The following is a 23,911-nucleotide window of genomic DNA, read 5'->3' as shown; positions in this document are numbered from 1 at the left end:
AAACGGAATGTACATTTCCAGACGATTTCACGACTATTGTCTCAGTTTTTCCCATTCTTCAAGGCCTGTTCTATGAAAATATATGATTATTTATATAATTAATTGTCTCCCTCTGCAATGCGGTATTTTAAATAGTAATTGTTCAAGGCACTTGCTTGCGCACCATTGGCTATAGGTAGTTCTGCCACACCAAAAGCCCATAGATATGTCGTATGTTGGTAACACGATCATATTAAATGTTACAATAAATATAAGTACGTTCGCAACTTTTATGTTTTTCCATAGGAAATAAACTCGTTTAAAATAATGGCACAATTTTGAAATCACACATTTCCCATTAATATTTTGGTTTCCTGTCTTTTGGCTTGAATTCTCTTAAAGGCCCACGGTAAATTTCATTAGTCAATATCTATGTAACCGCCCAAACATTGATACTACAGAAATGTCAGATTGTCAGACTCCTGTATATGTCAGATTGTAAAGTTGGTGGTAGGTTTTTGTAAATATCGCGTGTTTTAACTTCAGCTGGTTGCTATAATGGATAATTAATATATGTGGTAGCTTATCTATCATAATTATCCAATTGGGAGCATGTTTCGCAGGGCGCACAAGACGCTAACTCGAGACTCTTAAGACGCTAAATGCCTTGTTATGGGTGCGTCGCTTATTGCAATCACGTTCTCTAAGCTAACTTGTTTTGATTATCGAAACGTGTAATCTAGTAATATATTATTCCCCCCTAATTTTCATGATAGCGTCAGGATTATGGAATAGTATTAATGTTTATGGAAATTATCTTAAAATTTGGCCTCCGCGATCCCTACTATTTTTCGTGGAACGTAAGGAACTACATATACTTAGCTTTAACCAGTTAGATAATGAATTTTAACTGAGTATACTGAGTAAAATTTAGTAAATCACTTTCTCAAAGTGCATTTCATGCCATGATTCTCAACGAGTATCAATAGTCTTGATGTTTCACGTCGCCGCTCGTCTTGGGTGTCCAGGGAGTGATGTCGAAGCGCCATAGAACACTTATTCTCTTGAGGGTGAAATATCCGGACAGCCAGAAAGTGATCGTGAAATCAACGTTAGAAATGCGTTTCGAGTCATTTTATTTATTTTATTTAGTTTGAGTTTTAGCTAATTACTTGTTCGTACTTTGATTTAATTGAACCACTCCACGACCATAAAATAAACCCTAGTAATCAACCCGAGCTTGGTTTGATGTGTGATCACTTCGTATAGAGTCGTACGGCAAATGAAAAATTCACATCAGGAGAGTGGGGGTAGTCCTTTTCGTGATTCCAGTGGTTGCCTGGGAAGATCTAATCTAGTAATTAAAAAAATCACATAACTTGGGTGAATCTGGGGTTTTTCATCAGAAATAAACCCCGGGACCATCGGCTGGCAATCGCGCGCTCAAACCACTAGGCTCTCAAGCTCTTTCTTGTTTCACATAAGATGTATTATTATTGGCATTCTACCATTTAAGATAAGCACCCACATCTTGAAGGCGTGCAAAATGTATGTATGCCAAAATTTTAATGCATTCGTTTGAGCATTAGCGACATATTCAATACAGTTTAGTTGATTTCTAAAGTATTACTGCGTAAAATATGCTGTTTCTCACCTGTTTAATTCTGGGCTCTTATTAGTTATACCAGCCTTACTGACATCCATCATCCTTCTCATCTTCTCCTTTAACACTCTCTCCGCTTTCTAAGCCACAATCATCCGGCCGCCTTTCAATAATATCCTCCATCCAAGGGTCTAACCCGGTGGTAAAGGAATTTATTCAGCAGAACCAGATGTTTCATCTCCTCAATCCACTTTTTATACTCTCTTCCAATTTCTCCCAACAACTTCGTCCTTTCCTCCGCTATGTTTTCTCCTTAGTATTAATTTCGTTTGTCTCGATTCTATGCACAACTTATTCATTTAATTTTTTCGATTGAATCAGTGGAATAATTTTCCTTGTACATTTTTAGTGACTCGGTCCAATTAACGTTTAAATGAAATCCATCATGGTGATACGGTTTAGTAATGCTTAATTTATCTCACGCTATATTAATTTCGATAGAAGAATAGTGTGGACAGATATGCAAGGAAAATCGAAAGTAATCATCGACTACTGACGATGAAACCTATTAATTATATTTATTCCCTACTAGGATTAACTTTTATTTTGCGGTAAAATATTGAGGATTCTTATGGAAAATGTAAGAAATGAAGTAGTTATAATAATAACAATATAATAATACTTATAACAATAATACTACTTTCAAGTCTACCGCAACGATCCTTTCCAAAAAGTAATTTTTATTTCTTTGCCACCCGACTATGGCGTATTTAATGCCAAGTACTCACGATGCATATACGAGTATAAGTATCGTATAATTTTCTTTTATTTCCATTTGAATGCATTTTTTGTGGCAGAGTATAAGTTGAACGAGATTTTCCTATGTTTTATTTTACTTTCGCCAACCTACGAGTACACCTCTCAAATTGGCAGCCTTAGGCCGTCTATTATATGTTTTGTGCTATAAAAATAATTTTGAAGTGAAAACAATGTTTTATGTTAATTCTACACGGGTGCTGATGTATTTTTCACGTACAACTGCTTTTCTTGTCACTCAGGAGAGGGAGGGGGGTTCAACTACCTCATTAGTTTGTTTCAAGCTGGTGATATATTGTTATACTCGTGTCATTATTTATGAATGTATATTGTATTTTACCCCTGAATGGATAAAAATGATGGTCAAATAAATAAATTGCAGGTACTCTTTAGAGTTTGTTATATCTCCATGGCCAACGTTAATGAAACAAAAGCAAATGACGCACTCCCGTTGTCTCATTAAAAGAAAGCAAATCATTTATTTTTTTATTCTTCTTTGAACACTTTTTTGTTTTCCCAGTTTTTCTTCTGTTAAAGGGAAATTAAAAGCATTTTACTATACACATGTACAAAAACGTCCTACTACAAATATATAAGGAGTAAAAAATACTTAAATAATTCTATATGAAAAATAATGAAGATATAAATTGATGGAAAAAATATGGCTGTTAATACGAATCTTAGCAGTTTTCAATAATTCAATTCGTTCGGTATTGGAAATATTCAACTCACTTAAATCAATTCGTAATTTTATGCATCGAACCGCTGAATCTGAAAAAAATCATAATAGCCTAGATTGAAGTTTCCGTCGAATTAGTATCAATAATGTGGTTCCGTCTATGTTTTCCAACATTATTTGAAAAAATGGATTCGGATATTTGGACACCGTAAGTCATGAACTCCCTCTTTTCTTCTGACCACCTAGAACCCGGTAGCCTCGTGAATTTCCTAGTTATTTCACCACACATTAGGTTTATAATTTCATCTATCAAAATTGTAACAGCAAGATACTGTGGAGCACACTTCAATCTCCATTAACATCGAAATGACACTATTTTAGCCACCGATTAGGCGCGTTGCGTATTTCAGACCATCCATATACATCATCAAAATTATGTGTTACTGCAATGTTTGGAACCGACTGAGAATTTTCATGTTTAAAATGGTAGAAATATATGTATTGTCAATTTCTTTGAATTGATATAGTATTTAAGTTTCAAGTTACAAGTTTAAGTTTCTCTGCGCTTCCGAAACAAGTCGCTAGCGATCGTTACAATAGGTTGAGTAACGGGCAGAAAAATGGCTAAAAACTACGCTGCTTATCTAAAAACTATTTCCAGAATTACTTTACCGACAATTATTCTAATTCCTTATCGTTCGGAAGGCAAGTGCTATTTTCAACCAGCCGGTACTACATTTTATCCGTCTAATCTTTTTATGATTATTCGATTCGATCTCCTACCATGGTACGACAGGGAGAAAATACATCAATATATTTTAAAATTCATCACACTCTTATGTGCTCGTAAGAGACCTACTTCTAATTTATGTAAGAGGTTTAGTCTTTAATTTTGCCTTTCGATTGTGATTTATTGCCAACTTATACGTAAGGTTACCACGATACTACAAATATTACAACATCGTTTCATAAATCTAGTTCCTCTTCGCTGTACTCGATCTAATCAACAACCAAACCAGGGCTGTTTGGTTGCTCTTCAGTGTCCCGATATTATGAGAATGAAAAAGTGTCAACTATTAAAAGATGATCTCTTCTCTTCTTGTTACCACTCCTCACTACTCGTATTTGACTGCACTCAACGTTTAAGGTATCCAATGCGCGTAAGGCTCGTTTTAAATTTTTTGATGTGACCTCAAAATCACCAAATTACGAACCCCTCGACACCTGACCCCTCAAAAATGCGACACCCTCGTATGTCGCATCTCCAAGTTTTGCCGAGAACACTTATAAAACTGAAGACAGATTACCTTGATGTAAAATTTGACATTCATATTATATCATATCACCAAGTTTTACCGAGAGCACATCAAAAACAGAAGACAAATTACGCTGATGTAAAATTTGACATGCGCAACATAGGAGGATTTTTTTTCTGGGAAATCAAAATTTAAGTGCTGCATTATTCATACCACGCAATCCTTTTACAATTTCTCAAATTATTTTTATGCTCTTTCTTGCATTTTCTTTGAGTTGGAGAAATATTTATCTCCATTCTAAAAAAATCATCCGGATCGAGTGCTGAAATACTGCTCCACTCTAGTCGTGAAATTGCACGATCAAGGCAAATTTAATTTTTGCGATAATGGGCATACAATCATTCGCTTAATTGCTATGGCGAGTGATAATGAAATTTTATTTGGAACATAAATCGCTAATTGAAATTTTCTTGAGACGAGAAGCATGAGTAGGCGAAAGGTTAGACGAGGGGAACTCCGTCGACACGGCGTAACAGCGCGACGGAGAAGACGAGGGACAACATTGTGTTTACTTTACAGTTGTTGTCTTTCGTTGCCTTGTCACTTGGCACTTAGCACCACTCGCTCTTATTTTCTCGGATCCCGGCTCCCACGGCCGTACTAATTGAAACGGCGGCACCACAAGCAAGCAAGCAGGCTTCGGTGTCGCAAACCTGCTTACGGTGACAACGCCCTCTGGTTTCCCCGTGAGGGAACCCGTTTCGTTTTTTTCCCTCAGCGAATCTTTTGTTTTATTTGCTCTTAGCTGGCAGCGGTGGTGTACCCAGGGTTTTATTTTGCGGGGGCAGTTCTTAAAAAAAATAGGCTGAGTGGATTGGGGTTTTGAGGGGGGAGAGGTTAGAACACTCATACGATTAAACCCCTCTTACTACACCGCAGACCACGGGTTATTATGAGCTGCCGCACGCGTCTCTCACCGCTTTGCCCCATTTCAATCCTCGGAAAATCTCACCTTATTCATTCAATTAAATAAATTCTCCAGAGAAGGGAATTTTTGAAGTAGTACCGAATCGATCAAAACTTAAACGATGCTTAATTAATCGAATGGTTTCAGGCTTGTCTTTGTGGTATTTATGCATGCATAAAAGAAGACAGGATTGAAATAAACACGTATATTTCGTTTAAAATTTTATTTTCACTCGAATGAAAATTATGAACAGGTAATTCATGGAAAGTTTTATAATCCTAAATACATCTGTTTTCCTTATCAGCCTCGCCCTAGTCTTTTGGTAATAATGCCTACGTATAAACCTAATGCTGTAGGGTACGGAATAATTAAGTAACATTCGCAGATAATATACCACTGCATCTAATTTTATTCATTGAATGTTAAGTAGTGGATTCATTTATTTCATAAAAATTGATTGCAGCGAAAAGAATTTTTATCATGCTAGAAAATATTATTTTTTAAGCGTTGACTAAATGATTACCTATTTATCGCAGCAGAATGAGACAAAAAATATAAATTGTTATAAAGTCTGTGGTTGATTTAGTTAGGTTGAGTATAGAGTTCACCACGGTCTAAGTCCCAAAGAATATGGAAATTCACGCTAGTAGGTAAAGAGGTAGGTCTGTCTCTTTGCCTAGGATTTTTCAGTATTCATCCCAGTTACGTGATAACGATTTTCATTCAATTATTTAAATGTACATATTTTCACAACATGCGAACAGTGATGAAGGTGTTCGTTTGAATATATAACATCTAGCACAATTTTTATCCTTTTCTTTATGGTAAAAGATCTTAAGATTTATTAACCTGTTTTTTTTATTCACTTCATTCTTTTTCTCTGTTGAAACCCATACACATTACCATTCATTCCTGTGGTGATGTTCCGCAGTAATCCGCGTAGCCCCCTCGAATGCTGTCTCATGGACGAGCCAAAACATTTTTACCTTGAACTAATTAACTCGAGTAAAATGGTTATTCGAATTTTTAGAGCATCCATGTCAAATGTTGTGCATCAATAATTTCAGCGGCGCAAACGGAGCTAGGCATAAAAAATTGTAGGTCCCACCGAGATTTGAACTCGGATCGCTGGATTCAGAGTCCAGAGTGCTAACCATTACACCATGGAACCTTGCTTAAGACTGTGAGCCAATTCTCATCTTAAGAATGACTCGGCGCACTACCCTGGCGGGTCTATTTTTATGCTGCGGGTGGCCGCGCGACTAATTTCTCACCGCTGTAGCCAAGCCCTTTCCTCACTTCCCTGTGCTCCGCTCGCGAGCAATCTCAAACGCTAGATGCGACGCTCTAATTGGTTTCCTGATGTCTCTTTGCGTCCTCCGCATCAAGAGTTCAGGGTGAGTATATGTAGGTCACAGGCCGCATGTCTTTTTCGTTTATCGGCTGTCCGGAGCGGTTTTTTTTGCGTATTTACCACGGAGGACTTTTCTTCGATATGCGCTGAGGTTTTGATATTTACCTACGAAATACCCTAACACGAGTGCATTCTCGCCTTCGCGAAGATTTTGTTGGAGGAGGCATTGGTTAATATTTTCCTAATATCTCTCTGATTATCATTTCGATTACTGACTGATTGCTCCTCTAGGGAAAAAATATAGTGGTAGGGACGTGGCATGGGTTTAAACGTGCGGGGGAGGGAATCACTTCGAATGCACCTTCATTTAACTGATTTAAAAAATTTCTCCTGCGTATTAAATACTTTGGAATATTCCGGTGAAACGCTTGGGGGTGCAAAGGAGTTCGGTCAACCCCTTTCCTCTCCCAAAAGAGTGCAGACGCTACGACACCGTTTCCGTATTTCGTATCTTCAGAAAATGTTTTGTAACGTAGTTTCCTACTGTCCTTTCGTAAGATTTACAGTGCAGTTATGCTAGCGGGATAATATAGTACTGTGATTTTATACTTTAATCGGATTCCGTACATCTTTTACAGGAAGATATAACATTCCTCTGTTAGGTGCCTGCCTAATACCTTTTACGCTAATTCTGAACATCACGTAGCAAGTTCATTGAAATGAGGGCCACCCAAGCTGTTGCTTTTATTTGTCACTTCTGTATTTCGAAGGGTTTAGCGATTCTCATAATCATTCTGGATTGGAGTATTTGGATTTTTTCCATAACCCTGGAGTCCAAGGAAGGGAAAAGGACCCCTTGTAGCGGAAGGAGCAGAGTGGAATTATCCAAATTTCCATCTTAAAAACGGGACCTATAGGAAAATTGCTAATTGTAAACTCATTTTCATAGAAGCTTTGTTTTCGCAGTTTATTTTTAGAAAGAGGGCAGGTAAGTAATAGCTGGCGATTGGCAATAAGCATGGAGAACTATGAACTAATATTCGTAAATATAGATACCTCATCCTAGAAAATATTCCACACGATCATTTTAGTCTAAAGCATTTCATACGATATCGTATCGCATCACCGTCCCTTGTTCCTTTGGATACTCTTCTGAACTGTTGAGATATTTCGCTGTTAACTATTTTGTATGAAAGACTTCAGCCTGTAGTGTAGCTGTGTCTGCATGGATTCGAAGTCTGGTATTTGAGGCAAGAGGCTGAGCGAAAATGAGTGTATTTTGAGAATTTTGGGTGTGGAGAAGAATGAAGAGGTTAAATTGGACAGAGAAGAAGGCTAATAGCGTTTCAAGTTTGGCGTTTTAAGTATGGTAGGAAAAGAGGAGTAGCCGCTAGATAAAATCCGAAAGAGGTCGAAAAAGTGGGTGGAAGAAATATTTGAACGGCAGTGGGTTTCAAAAGATCGTATTAGAGGGGAGAATGTTAGGAAAGTGGAGTAGATTTGGGGAAATAGTAGCCTTGTTTAGACAGCATGAAGGCAGGTAAAAGGTACAATGAACAGAAGAAAATAATGGAGGGCAATCAAGAGAAAGGTCTGATGAAACTTAGAACATAATAGCCGTTGGAGATCGTCCAAAAAATTAACTTCAGTTGGTAAATTACCCATGCGCGCGATGCCTAAAGGAATCAAGATTCATTCAAATCACCATTTTGCTTATAACATAACTGAGTTTTGGTCTTCGTGTCTCCATCTAGGAAAGTCGGCGAGATAGCCAATTCCCGTGATAAAAACTGTCTCTAGAGCTCCGTGGACGGATTTATGATTTATACAAAATTCGTCTTTCGATTAAAAAAAAGGAAGCGTATTATTGTGCATATTATGTGGTAATTGATCAAAAAATATGAAATTCTATTCAATATGCTCATTAGTGTCACTGATATTATTATCACTGTGTAGGTACTTGAGTATTCAAATACTTAATTAACTTGATATTCTGTCCAATCTGGAAAAATAAAACTGTACCGCTCGTATTCATCGATCCGAAGCAACTAGCTAATGAGCATTTACGAGTTCGCTAGCAAAAACGCCTAATTCGACCACTTCATTTTGACCTCGACCGGTGGGGTTGGAGAGAGGGGAAATCAACTCTGTTGATGGGAGGAGGGGAGTAGATAGGCTCTGCGTCCATCCCTTCATCATACGTGTGCGTTCAAATACTAAGTTGATCTATCCTTTTAGTTCAACAACTTTTCATGATTCCGCATGGGCTAAATTCCGAGAAACTGAGGGAGATGCCGCGACAGTAACTTTATACGAAGTCATCTACTAAATGTGCATTGCATTGCAACAATTTCGGAGTGTAAAAATCATTCACCTTTATCGCATTCGCCTTGACTCGGACATTGAGGGATCCGGTTTCGAATCCCGGTCAAGGCGAATGACTTTTACACTCTGATATTGTTTAATCGGAATGATGAGCTTTTTGGAAGTTTAGCGGACTGGTCAGAATAGTATTTCCATTTTGTATCATGGAAAATTATCCCTAGAAGGTAGTTATCCTTCCATGTGAAGCTTTAGGAATCATTTTCAAAATGAAATTGCAGTTCGCATATCTTGAACGTTTAAATGCTCGAAGTAACCGAGGCCCTCATTGCGCTCATTCCCTCGAGCTTCCGCCCACCTCGCTTGCCTCCCGATCGAAGGCCCTTAAGAGGAAGCGGGGAAAAGGGGAGGGGGAGTTGCTGGAGGAAATACCGTGTTTGCGCTCACACTTCCCGTCCGGAAACACTCTCCGCCTCCCCCCCCCCCACGACCACCCCATTACTCCCGCGCTCCCAGCCTTATGATGTGAACTTTCCCACCCATTCGAAGAGGAAAAAAGAAATGGAGAGAGGGGGTTAACCTCACTTTTCTCAGACCGACGCAGCGGGCGTACTCCTCTGACGGAGCCTGGTCGAGAGGGGGGGAAGTCTGGGAATGAGGGAGCAACTGGTTACGCTAGGGATGCGACCGGCGACGCCACTCATTTTTGCGCTCGACCGGTGGGGTTGGAGAGAGATGAATCAGCCCTGTTGGTATGAGGAGGGGGTAAATGGACTCTGCGTCCATCCCTCCATCATGCGAGGTGAGTTCAAACTTAAAAAATCTCTTCATTTTTTTCTGACAAACTACGCTCACGGAAGTTGAAACTCCTGTTACCTCTCACCGTAATCTCTCTGCAAACGGACCCTTTTCTTAATAAAATTGACGCCATTTTTCCGAGGCCGCCAAGAGGGCTCCAGTCTGAATCACTTTTGCTCACTTGAAAAACCGGCTGGTCCGTGGCCGAAGCTTCTTGGGTTCGTTTTTACACGAAGTTTGGCCTTATTTGAATTATTGCAACCGCGAACAAACATTTGTCACATTCATAACAACATCACTTATTGTCTCACTCAATCGACGATGAATTTCGATTATGTTAAATCACGGTTCCTGTACACCGTGACGCCATTTTAAGTATTGAAATTGCTTCTCACCGCAGATATACAAACTCTATGCACTCAATGATGCAACCATATATGCATTGTGTTTGTGAGGAGCGCCCACGTAATTTAAGCTCTTAAGTATAATTTTTTTCCTGTTACCACTCTCGAGAAATAAATTGGGTGACCTTGGAACTTGAACGATACACGTACTCTGCGAGCGCCCGCGAGGATAGGTGGTAGTTGTTCTTATAATTACAGCATTTGAATATGAGTAATTCTGAGGGTTTTGCATGTTTGACTCGAATGGTCCCAGATATTCTGAAATTTTCACCCAAGCATCTGTGAAGAATTTCATTTGTTGGAAGAAACAATACGCGCACGAGTGTGAATTTTACTTCATAATAGCCCGTAACGTTAATTTTTAGTCTTTGGAATATAAATTAGTTCGGACTTCTCTCGGGGAACAAGGAATTATACTATGTCTTAAGTGCAAGATTATTTAAGATTAGGTATAACACTAATATTTAAAAAATCGTTTAGTAAGAACTTTTAGCAAACCGTTATTTATTAAAGCTTAAGTGCAATGAAGAGTTAACAAATCTGTATTGCCTTTGTACGCATTGCACAAAATTTATCCCCATTAAATGTCATTTGTCTGTATATATCTTTGGAGCAATTTTCCTCAATGAAATAAAAACGTGACTACAACTTTATAGCACTATAAATTCAGGTAACTTACTGGATATTCAGATGTTCTCTTGAGATGCAAATTCCATCTTTTCACTCTTACTATGCATTCTGTCATTGGGATGCAATCATCTAACCAGCATAACAATAAAGCATGAATGATCAGTAAAACCTGATCATTCATGCTGTATTACATTAGGTGTCTGACTCAAAAATGAATTATTTTCTTCATTCATTTCCATATTTTGTTAGTTTTTTTAATATAAATACCAAGAAGGCAATTTAGAAATTAAATTATTGGTGAAATACTTCTACTATTCCTGTATAAGAGCAAATAAATTTGTAACGAAAACAAGAAGGTTTTAGGTTTTAATTTCTTAATTAAACGCTGTAACATTAAAACATCAGACAAGACTAAAGGCTACATTATGAACATAAAAATTGGTAACTATGTGAAGATGACTGAAATAAGTCATTTGAATCTTCATGTTCTTACACGCAGAATGTGCAATCTGAATCACCTCATCGCGATTTTTTTTCTTTGGAGGAGAAAATGCGCGTGTTTGAAATTTTGATTTCATCCACCCCCACATTTCTGTTCATCGCGTTGCTGTACAATGGATGGGCCATTCCAGATAAGAAGTAACACGTTTTTCTTAATACGAGTATACCGTTTGTCTTTCTCGTACAAGATTCAACGCACATAATATCCAAAGTGCGTACTTTTTATTATTCTCAGTAAATCAGTGTAGAAATGTTCAGGAAAAACAGAAGAGTCAAATTTACAACAGGCTTCTTTGTTTTTAGTAGATTACATCTGTGATGCACTAACTGCAGCCCGATGCCGCTTCCACTGATTTTGATGCGACCCACGACCGCTGATTTTGATTCCTTTAAATTAATCGATATTTGGAACTTAAAATCATAATTTATAATTTCTTTTTTCCTTAAAATGATAAAAAACAATATTTTTGCTGAATTAAATGAAAGCTTAAAAGAAAGAACGTCGGAAAATACGTATTTGTTGTGCGATCCATTGATAAACAAAGGTTGGACATCACTTTACTAGATGCCGAGTTTCTTTCATCACTACCATTAATGGCTGGCTCTTCGTAATTGGGATATCATATCCAGGGAAAACTAAGAAAAATGTTTTCGCAATTCATTTCTTGACAAATATTCATTAACCTTGCAACTCTCTCAAGGGTAGGTATAACAATAATGGACCAATTAAATACTTGGGATGCACCCTGACACAAAACATAACAAGAGAAAAAACCGTTCAAGATATCCGTGGAGCAAAATTTAAAGATATTTGGCTTCAACAAACGAAAACATTTGAGTGAAAAAGCTAGGGAAAGGTGCTGTTTCACGTCCTATTCGACGGGTGGCGTGCTCCACGTGAAGCGCTTTCCACATAGAACCCCAAGTATGGATCAGGATACCCCTAAAAAATCCAGCCACCTCCGGAATTCGAACAGAAGCCATTAGAGCGGGAAGTCAACACACTAGCCACCCCAACCAACAGTTTCTTCCAAAACAAGGGCTTAAAGAAAATTGACCGTCGGAAAAATCGGTCTACGTAAGGTGTCCTTTTTCTACTCACACATGTTTACTCGTGATATAAAACGTAGCATGCAAAAATGTGATATCTTCGAAAATAATACCTTACCAAATGCGCCTCTATGATGTTTACGATTATATAAATATATATATATATATATATATATATATATATATATATATTATTTATATGAATGGTGACCCTTCCACCACGCGCACTCTTATGGGAGTTTGCAGAGTAATGTGATGGAGTATTCTTAAAAGCGGACGCAGGTGGCAACAAGGACTTTATATGATTTAAATGTTGGATGTGGTCGTGTGGCGCGATAGCCTAGCGGGTAGTGCGTCCAGCTGATAATTGGAGACCCTCGGGCTCCCAATCGGGTGTCGTGCCCAGGAAACCTCAGCTAAACCCAGATCTTTGTGATTTACTACTGGGTACTAGAGTTTCTAGGAAACCACTGCCGGCGCAAGGAAGTGAATCGCCCCTCTCTCCGTTCCTCTTAATGGGTGTATTTTAAGCATCGACGGTTTAGGATCAGGTGAGTTCTACTAACATCTATTAAAATAATAATCGAATTGAAGAATATGTAGTTCGGTTTTTTGTTGGAGTGTTATTTTTTGCCTCAAATTTTGCTTGTTAATAGTGTGAGCGAAACATATGCATTTAAATCTCTAAATAGAGGCATCTATTACTCTCGTATTTTATCAGTGTAATCCTCCTACGTGTAGTCCAGTGTAATCCTCTCTTTAGCAGTGATTTTGAAAATGTATTGCTACCCCCATCGTACTATGGTAGGAGAGGTCATATCAATAAAATTAGAGATATTTAGTATAGAACAGATAGATTTAAGGCGACATTTTTTCCACGAACAATAAAGGATCAAAATAACATTGCCCGGCCGCAGTAGGGTCATATTTGGGTAAATATTAGTCTGGTGTGCATTCACCACCTGCCACACACCCTAGTGGTAGCTTGAATGGTACTAAAATATCAAAACATCAAATATCCTATTTATTGCGGGTTTTAGTAATTATCTTGGTGCCCGCAACTGGCTCAACTGCTGTTTAGATTTTAGAAAGCCTTGCTCTGATTTGATCCCATTGTGTCTTGAAGGGCTCCCATCTTGAGAACCTTGTCAGTTTTTCTCTAAGAAGAGAAACTGTTTCTCTTTTTGCAGTAAGACTTGTTTTATTTTCGTGATACGTTTTCACAATGAGCGAGTTCCCTTTAAAATTAACTGACTTCTCAGTGATCATTTTATCGGATGAGTCCTAGTTTCCTACCGCATATTGTTAACTGACCTATACCGCAAAACCACACCGTGAAAAGAAATTCATTTCAATCCCCATATTCCCTAAGATAACCAAGAGCTTTGACAAAATATTTTAAACAAGCCGGCACAAGCGTCACTTGTACAAACTTTAGCACACGTCACAACTTAATGGAAAATGACGAAGACAAACATGGACAACATTAGAAAGATCAGGAGTCCATTAGAGTTGACGCTAAGCGCCTTTCACCTTTCACGGAGGACAAACAAGCAACAATCCCACTGTTAGATCTAACGAACACTTGGCACATTATAATAACGGTACTTAGTGCCCGATCATGGTTTTCAGACAAACTTTTGTAACTATAGTATATAGTCACCGCATTATACGTACTTAAAGACAACTTTAGGGCGGTTCGTTCTACGTCGCAAGGTGATGCAATACTTGTATTTCGGCTTCGCGAAACGTGGTAGTACAGACATACCTATGCTACCACTTGGTAGTACCTGTATATCATAATGTGACAGTTAAACAAACGATAAATGAACATCGTTGTCACTGTTAAGTTGTTTTATTAAATATGCGCTTGTAAGTTTACGTTCGCTGATTGCGGTGCTGCCCAGGAGATAAAAAAAATAAAGTGGTATATTTATTGATTAATTATTAACTTCTTTTCGTAAATAATTATATAAGATTGAGTAAATTATCTTCATTCTCCCTCACGAAATAATATTTAAAAGTGGATATTTGAGATGGATGGATTTCCATATGGAATCATTTCTGTGAGCTATATTGCATTTAATTTCATGTCCTAAAATTAATTACTGCTGTGATGCTAATGCAACGAACGGATTCGATTAATCATTTGCAGTTAAATATCTTTCTTTTTCAGCGAAATGGAGGAATATTTTTAAAACATCGAATCATGAATCGAATATAATGATATTTTTACGATTCAAATAGTGACGGATGAACTTCCCTAATAGAACAGAGAAATGCTCAAAAACTTGATAAAAACGTCTGCCTGTACACATGCATCAAAAGAGAATAATGAAACGTGAATTGTCAGCAGTACACTTATCAATGTAGTAGTCTCAGTATTGAAGAAAATCAGTCCGCAACAACAAAAATACTAGCGACCTTTTTTAACTCCCTCATTCCTCTCCTCCCGTCTCCGCTCTGCCTCCCTCTCCTCTCCCCTATCCACCCCCTCAGACCCATTCACCTCCCCCTCCACCAACTTGGGCACTCACTCGGCGGCGGGCAGTGCTACTGCATTGACGTGTTCCCAGTGTCAAGCATTTAACACACTTCTCTCCACTGATGGTCAACTTTGTTGACCGAGATATGGATCTAGGAATTTTCTTCTCCCTTATCTCATCGTCATTATTATTATCGGATATAAGATTATACCCTGCTCCCTACACTGCCAGCAAATAGCTCGCGCTTCTTCATTAAACGTGACCTAAATAATGTGTAGCGGCACCTCTCCTTTACCTGTTCACCACCACGTGTTTAATGAAGATATATTCCTTTAAGGTCAACTGGCGCAGTCTTCCATTGTGTTTTCGCCGTGAACTTGCCTTCGTGGGGAGGGAGTTCTGGGCGAGGTGGAGGGATTGCTCTGACCCTAGTGCAGAGGGATGACCACACCTTTCCGCGGAAGAGAAAGAAAGGTCCGCATCTCCCTCTTTCCCCCCCCTCTCTCTCTCTCTTTGAATGATGATAGGGAGGGTGCTGCTCATTCATCGAGAAAGCGCTCGTTCTGAAGGGGGATTATGCAGGTTGTGTTGCGGAGGGATGAAAGGGGTGGCGGGCGGGGGAAAATGGGGGGGGGGGGGAGGGGAGTCGAGCGGGGAGTGAGGAAAACCGAGGACGGAACCTGCGACTGAATATCGATTGCCCTTTGGAAATCCCATAGGGTTTAGATGCGCCGAGCCCAGCGGCCGCGTCAGTAATGACATGTAATCTCTACGTGATTATATAAGGTTCGAATTTGTGCCGCGGGTGATTACAGAGCGTTTTTGAGACTTCACACTGCGGTGTGTCTGTCATCTCGAGCAAAGAATACAAGCCTTGATCCTCTAAAAGGGAGAATTCAGTGTATGTGATGGAACGACTAGTTTTATAAATTCGTTTGAGTTTTTTCTTAGATATCGTTGAGTTTTGATTGAAATTTTCTTAGCTGAGGCAATTTATTCATGTTTTTATCTCAATCGAAATCGTTCAAGTAGTTTGTAATTGCGAACTGAATACTACTATGCCGGTCCTAGTGGCGGTGAGTTAACACTCTTGCCTGCCAACCCAAAGGTCGTGGGTTCGATTGCCGCCTAGGTGGGTTTTCCTCCAAATCGGGCTTGCGTCTGTGAATGTCTTCAATGTAATGCATAGGGTTAGGTAGAAGAAGGGACTATGAAGTACCAATATCCCCAAAAAAGACGTTAAATAAATGAATGCAAATGCGCACTAATACTGCACTTATGCACTAATTTTGCTTCGGTAGTTTCCTGAATCTCCATGTGGCAACATGTTCTCGTGATTATTTGCTTCCATGTGAGCGAAATATTTGTATGGAAAGAACTTGTTTTGAAATCTAAACTATTTCAAATGTACACGATATGTTTTGAAAGAAGACAAGCTCTCTCTGTGCTGATCTATCATTTTTTTTCCTCTTCCTCTTACCATATGAATATGTTCCGATTAATTTACGGAGTTCATTAATTGCATTTGCTCAAATGTTCTAAAAATCAAATGGTATTTCAAGAATGGTAAATCAATATTTTCTGTCGTTTCCCTGTGTTTACTTTTAGTAATTTAGAAAGGGTATCTGGTTGAACTGAAAAGCTGGACGGGCTCTTTGTAATCAGGTGAGTTGGTGAAGGTCACGGGCAAAGGAAAGGTCGCTGTTTTGATACCCATCTTTGGCATGGAGTCATGCTATAATATTTCTGTTCTTTAACTTTATTAACAAAAGTCCTGATGAGCTATGCAGTGGAACACTCTTAGGATATAAGACATGCGTCTGCTATCGCGGATGCCTTATTGAGCATTATAATAGAAACGGCATTAATTGCCTTGCAGCACGAGCATTTTGTGAGGCAAAACTTGTCAACCGGAAAACAATTTGCCGGGACACTTGGGTTATTAGTAAATAGTTTTTAAGATTTATTACGTCTTCCTCAAAGGGGGTGAACTAGAAAAAAAGAGTTGTTAGATCGGCTTTTAGGGACCTTCTCACAGGTAACGTCACTCGCTTGTTGGCCTTCACTTACCCATCTCCCACCCCTTATGCAGTGGCACACCTTTTCATCAACATCTAATTTCATAAGCATTGACGGACATAAAATTAAAAAGGAAATATATAATTCACGTGAACTAAACCATAATTTATTACCATCTCACAATATTCAGTTACATTTACTCCTACGTGGCACCCTGAAAGCACATCGTGATGAGTTTCAGTATCAACAACTAACCAACAACTTTACTTGAATCCCAGCATCTACATTTCTAATACCGCTCCAATCATGAGAGATGAATCGCTAGTAATTTTAAAATTAAAATTAGAGTTACACTGAGTGATGATTAAAATTTCATATCACGTCCAAAAAATTATTTCTTAAGGGACTTGGATGATAATTATTCTGATTCCTTTAAGTTTGCGAGAAAGTTGACATTTTAAACCAATTAATTCTGCAGTTAATCTCTCTAATGTTATTTTCATGGCCTACCCCGCCGTTTATGATATGCTTACTAATACGTATTTAGAGCCACCACAAAAGAGACCTGCCTGTAATTTATGTAAGGGGATATACTTCTAGCTATTTATGGCATTCAAATTTCAACCTTCGCCCTATGATTAATTTCCACCGTAGTTCTTTTAATAATCCAGGTACGCTGCTAAGTTTGTCATAATATCAATGATCGGCGTTACGACACCTCTTCCGTTCGCCCCCTGTGCCGGCTTTCAGGGCCATGTGCCAATATTGCGGCAATGCGTCACATTTGGACTTTGACCCTTCTAAAGACTTTGCTATTTTAGGAAGATTTTGTTAAATGCAATGGCGCATGTAAACATCCAATTTGTTGGTATCTGTCACGGTTGCAAAATTCGGGTGCTTTCCAAGTGACTTCACACTTGCTAAGAACCCATATCACTTTAACTAACTCCTCCCCTCCTCTGAGTGGTAGAGAGTATATGAGATCTCCTAGAAGGGACAAAGTGAATAAAGGGACTCATGCCTCATGCCTTCCCTCATGAAAATCAATAGCACCAGCATTGAGACGTGTGCTGGTATGAACACTACCCGTTGAATATTAGTCTTTTACAGAGAAAGTTCAAAAGAAATGGCGTTGCGTTCATTTTCGTACGAGCCAGCGCAGAAATTATAGTGTTTAAAAATCTTGATCTTTGTCCATGAAATATTTTGCGCGTATGAATACTTGCGTATAATTGTAGAGTAAATAAATGGGATGGCAAAAGATTTACCCAGCCATCCTTTACTCATCTCTCTAGGGATCGCTATCTCGATCAGCAGATACAGTGGTGGGTGAGGAAGGGATAGGAATAAGGATTTAAGAACACGCTTTCAGTTTAACCACCGCCAAAATCCGAATATAAAAAACATTTTGGTTCAACAATGATGAAATATTTCACGCGACAGGAATTTATGTGCGCAAACATATTTAATTTGTAAAGAGGGAAATGTCATCAATATAACGCCTCGCAGAGAGCCTTATGAACCTGAATTTAATTTAGCGTTATTTGATTTTTTGATGAAGAACGTTTTGAAAAATCCAAAAAAATCAATATCTCCTGAATGTTGGTCGAATTGTGGTAGGCGTTTATTCCAGAATCGGGGATAGGTAACCTATATTTAATTATTTATTGGTGGATGCTATGAATTGGATTTCAAAAGGATACAGTATATTTACTTATTGAATAATTTGCATTACAATGGTGGTTTGCTTCTTATCGGTTGGGAAACATTCCTAATCTCAGTGTTTCATTAAAAAATTTATTTTATGTATTTAATTATAATCGAAAAAATAATGGCATCAGTGATCCCAGATTTTGTCTTGAAATGACGAATTTGAAATCTCAATCGATTAAGTAAATATCACAAGATGTACTACATTTCTGAAATGTCGTAAACATATTTAAAGGATCCAACGAAAACCTTAAGCCCAATGTCTTCATACATCTCCGTCATTCCCAGTTCCTTAGGAATCAGACCTAGCAAAAACAATGGGTATCAAATGATAAATACGATATCACGCAACACATATGACATAAACCAAAAATTCCATTTTATCGTTGCTTAATAGGTGAGTATAGGACTAATCAGATAAAATTTTTCCATCCCAGGTTCACCTGGGATTTCTCATATCTTCTGCTGGCGTAGTTTTGAGAAACCTTGACCTTCCTCACGGTTAAAAAAATAATTATTACAGACCATGTATGATTTAACGAAAGTTAAAATACAATTAGTTTTACCCTTGAGGGCTTCAACAGGTTCATAAAACCATAGCATTTTAATATGTTATATATTTTCATAGGGTTGGGGTGGGGGTTTTCCCCTTCAAGTTCTTCCACCCCAAACCCCATAGTGTATATATCTGCACAGATATTTAATGGCTTTATTTGACCATTGATGTCCTCACGAATGAAACTTGTTTGAACTTACCGATCATTAAATCGATTTATGTGTGTTGTAGACTATTATTTCAACTGCGTGAAAGAGTTTGGAGTTGATGGAAGTAACCAAGATTTTAGGGACAAAGAAAAGTTTGCTGAACACTTTGATGCTTAGCATCGCATGGATCTCAAACGTTGAAGTCATTGTGGAGAAAAGATAACTGTAGATTGTAATCTTTTGATAAATTGGCATTGAGAATAATGGAAAAAACAAATTGAATGGAAAGGAAAATAAAGAGTGCTTGGCATGGTTGGATAAGAGAGGAATTGATTTGGTGGAATTAAGAAATAAACTGTAATATATTTAGAGGCAATGGAGGGTTGAAAACCAAAATGTGCGAGTAAATTTTGAGTGAGTTAGTGGGAGGAATTTTTTGGGCCACGGAGGGAGATAGAAAGAATGATGTAAAGAATGATTAAGTGAAACGAAATATTCTTTTTTCTGTTAAACAATGTTCAAAGGTTCCCCAAACCACAACATTCTACAATATGTTTAGGGCCCATCTACGTGAGGGTATCGTTTTTAAGTAATTATTACTAAGAAACAACCGACAGACCTGGTTAAACTTTATCCCACATATTAATTGATAATTATGTACATAATATTGCACGTTACATATGGACAGCTTCTATGGTTGGTTTGTTTAGTCTCAGGAAGCAGTAGATTGAAGCAACTCGTAGTAAGGAGAATATAGAGGCTCGCAGTTTGATTTAGTTCTTTCATTTGAAAGGTTACAGTGTACGTCAAATCCTCGATGAAATGATGCTGTTCATGGAAATGATAGTCTATCATAAGGCACAGTTGAGAGGGGGAAAATAAACTGAAACTTTTCGCATTGGCTACATGTCCCACTCAGAAGATCCATGAAGTGGAAGACCATCACTAACGGACGACGCTGCCACAGTGAAGAAAGTGGACTATCCTATTAGGCCGAATGGCAGCCATCAAAATAACAACTAGTGAGGCTGATCTTAGTTATGGCAGGTTGTGGAAACTTATCCACGAAGAACTGCCCATATCAAAGGTGTCAGAACGCTGAGTTCCGCAACTACTGATTCCTTTTCAGAAGCAAAGACCTGCAATCACGACCACGGAACGAACGACAATCGAAGGGATATGGCTTCCAAATTTTGCCATATCCACCTTATTATTCCGATCGCGCCCCAATTGACTTTTTATGATTCCCTGCACTCAAAAAAACATTGCGGGGTTGGAGATTTGACAGAGCGAATGACGTCATTCAGGTGGTGGAACAGTGGTTTTCGGCGCAATTTGCTGAGCTCTGCAATGACGACCTTCGAAAGGTCAAGAAACGCAGGGAGAAATGTATGACTCTGGATGGTGACTTATGTCGATATGTTTTAAGAATAACAAATAAAAATTATATTTCTATCTTAGTAATTATCAAAAGTTTACGATACCCCCTCATACGTCTTGATTTGTTAAACTTTGCTACAAGAAGAGAGTAATCTTGATGGGTCTTTTGGAGGAATTAGGTTTGGACCATCAGATTAACGACTAGGGCAGGTCAGACTATGGTTTTTAGAAATGCACAAACTCCGAGTTTGCTTACGATATAGGAAATTATTAAGGTAGCAAATAATATTGGTATATTCGACCACCGGAATAAAATATGAGAGATAGACATTGTCAGAGACAGATTCAAGTACTTGTTCTTCCCTCGCAGGATACCCTATGATTGCAATTTCGAGCCCAAGCACCCGAATATATTCACTTAAAAATAAACATTTAATAATTTTGTCAGTTATTGCATGATGTATGTAGAAATGTATGTGTATTTTTATGTATGATCTAATATAACAATTCACATACATCTACGTATTAACTTATATATGTATGAAACCCCAAAGACCGTACTCCCAAAATAAATAAAATCAGGAATTTAAGAGATTAAATGCACCTCTTGCAACGCATGCATTTAGGACAAACTAGACGAAACCCGATCATCAGGTTCAAGGAGTATCTAGCTCATTAAAAAAAACGGTCGTTTTAACAGATCAGCGTGGCGAAACACAAGAACGAAACAACCCACGCTATCACTCTCAAAGATTTAACGTTAGTCTAACCGACAGATAACTTCGAACTCGACTCCACTAAAAGCGTACACATACGCATGCGCCAAGAAATCGTTATGAATACGAGCCAGGCATCATAAAGTGCACACTTATCCAATTGGTAAAAGATTTTAAGCAAAGCAAATTTCATAATACACCAACGGACATTTCTGACAATCCACTTCCATCTCTCCCTCCACCCCTTCCCCACATTGCTACCCTCCCCTCTCCCTCCACCCGCCAACTTCATTACTCACTAGACATCGAGCAGTGAGTGCTTCGGTGCTGACCTCTTCTTGATGTCAAGCCTTTACCCTCCCCGTTGATGGTCACCGGCTGACCGAAATAACCTTCTAGGAGCCTTCTTAGTTTTTTAATATTGGCTATAGGCATTAACTTAATTTTATATACAGGTGTATGGACCTATACCGATATGTATGTATGACTGGTGACCTAAAATCCCTTACCACGCGGCTGGTGTCTGGTGGGTAATTGTGTAGATGTATGTCGTGCTCTTTACCAACGGGTTGCACACGTATTTGCTAAGTTTGGGGATAAAATTTACAAAAATATTGTGGTAAATATAGAAAATAATTCAGGAATAGGAGTACATTAATTATATGATTAAGTACATAACTTTATTATAATAAGAAGGCAAATTAAGTAACGAAATAACGTTTCATGTAATTGAATTGCTTAATAAGAATAAATTGCTATTTGAAATTCCAAGTATCATAAATGTATGAAACAATATCAGCGGTCACGGGCAGCACAAAAAGCAGTGGCGGCTTGTTTCCCACTGATGCAAAACCAACTTTTGACCGGTAAACTGCTACTAACAATGATACGTCCCTCACACAAAAAAGCCTTTTACCCTTCTTTGATTTCGTTTGCATCCCTTATTTAATTACGCGGATGGGACCAGCTCGGAACCTTCTTGTTTCCTGCCCGCTGTAATTGCGAGTACGGAAGGGGGTGAGGTGGTCGCGGGAGAGGGAAGGATCGGGGCGCGGCGATGGGGAGCAGCAGGCGGATGGGGAGTGGGGAGGGAAGGGGACCGAGTTGGGAGAGTTCCGGGAGGGGATGGTCGAGGACGACGGGAAGTCGCACAGGGGATGCCGGGCGAGGCGAAGCCGAGGGGCGGGTTCGTTGGAATTGGATCTCTTTCAGACCTGTTCGATGCGACGATGTATCGTTATCATGCCATTTTTTTCCCGTCGACCAGGTCTGGTATTGGCAATTTTAAGGAAACGATTTGTCGTAAGTCGAGAATTAATATCGATATGACGATTTGGATGATACTTCCGATATGATATTTTGGACGATTATATCGATGTGAAAATAGTGATTTCGTGTCTACATTGCCTTTATGAAAAAATAGTGAGGACAGTTTTCTGGAATGATATCGCAGGAAAAATGACAAGCGCACTTGGGTCCAGCGATTATGGAGATGATATTATACCTGTAGTATATAATCATATATATTCACTGGATAATATGCTATGTATATATATATATATATATATATATATATATATATATATATATAAACAAACATGATGTGGATGATATTTTCAATATGTTAGATGATATTCCATGTACCCGATAATTATCGCCTCGTAAATGTATCTTCCTTCAACTCTGTGTTTATTTTATATAGAAGACGGATATTGGAAAATTAATATCGTCAACCCTAGTCTCCTTCGGCATTGGCTTGGTAGGGTTTATCTCTGGACACTGTTGAATGGAGAGGAAGACAAACGCTTTGGAACGTTAGAGGAAGAGAAGGCGTTTCGATCACTGACAAAAACAAGTAGAGTAAAACCTGTAAAAAGCAAGAATACGGGGATCGAGATGGTGCGGGGGCTAACGTACTGGCTTCCCACCGTGAGGGCGCGGGTTCAAATCCCGGCGGTGTTGAATAATTTTCAGAGGTATCTCGATCCCTACTTGAGGTGCTTTGTGGAGGGCACTTTGAGTGAGTACGCCGTCCGTCGGATGGGACGTTAAACTGCGGTCCCTTGGCGCCTTTCGTAAAGAGTAGGCTAATGCCGACGCCGGGTTTCTCTCCACCCTTCATCCTTTCCTGTCCATCCCCTATGGCGCAAATGACCTTAGCTGTCGGTCGCCTCCCCTCAAAACTACTACTACTAGCAAGAATACACGTGAACTTTCCGGCACTATGTAGGATTTCCATCTTAGACAAATTAAATGAGTGGTAAATAATGGATGTTTTTATGAAACGTAAAGAATAGTGCCGTAAGTAGAGTTAAAATATTTAATAACTCCCAAATATTTTTAGCAAATTCACTGGAATATTATTCAGAGAAAAATATTTTCCATTTCAAAAGTCCCGATGCAGCTGTTTTCTTCAAGAAAATTTTCGCAAAATGCTTTCCGAAGGGGCTTGATCATTAAGCCTTACCTAGTACTGGAAATTTCCGGCTCTGGCAGGTTTCTCTAAGCAGATTCCGCATTTGACAGATTTCACTGC

At 38.7% G+C, this 23,911-nt stretch overlaps 1 non-coding gene across 1 annotated transcript; it reads right to left on the bottom strand.

Moving 5' to 3' along the window:
• Window positions 1-6,399: 6,399 nt before the first annotated feature.
• TRNAQ-CUG (transfer RNA glutamine (anticodon CUG)) lies at window positions 6,400-6,471 on the bottom strand. Its single transcript has one exon. It is a non-coding gene; the product is annotated as a tRNA-Gln (tRNA).
• Between the last annotated feature and the right edge of the window lie 17,440 nt (window positions 6,472-23,911).

The sequence above is a fragment of the Hetaerina americana genome, unplaced genomic scaffold (genome assembly GCF_022747635.1).
Source record: "Hetaerina americana unplaced genomic scaffold, ioHetAmer1.1.p SCAF_2, whole genome shotgun sequence".
Lineage (NCBI taxonomy): Eukaryota > Metazoa > Arthropoda > Insecta > Odonata > Calopterygidae > Hetaerina > Hetaerina americana.
This window is presented reverse-complemented; position numbering and strand designations above follow the sequence as displayed.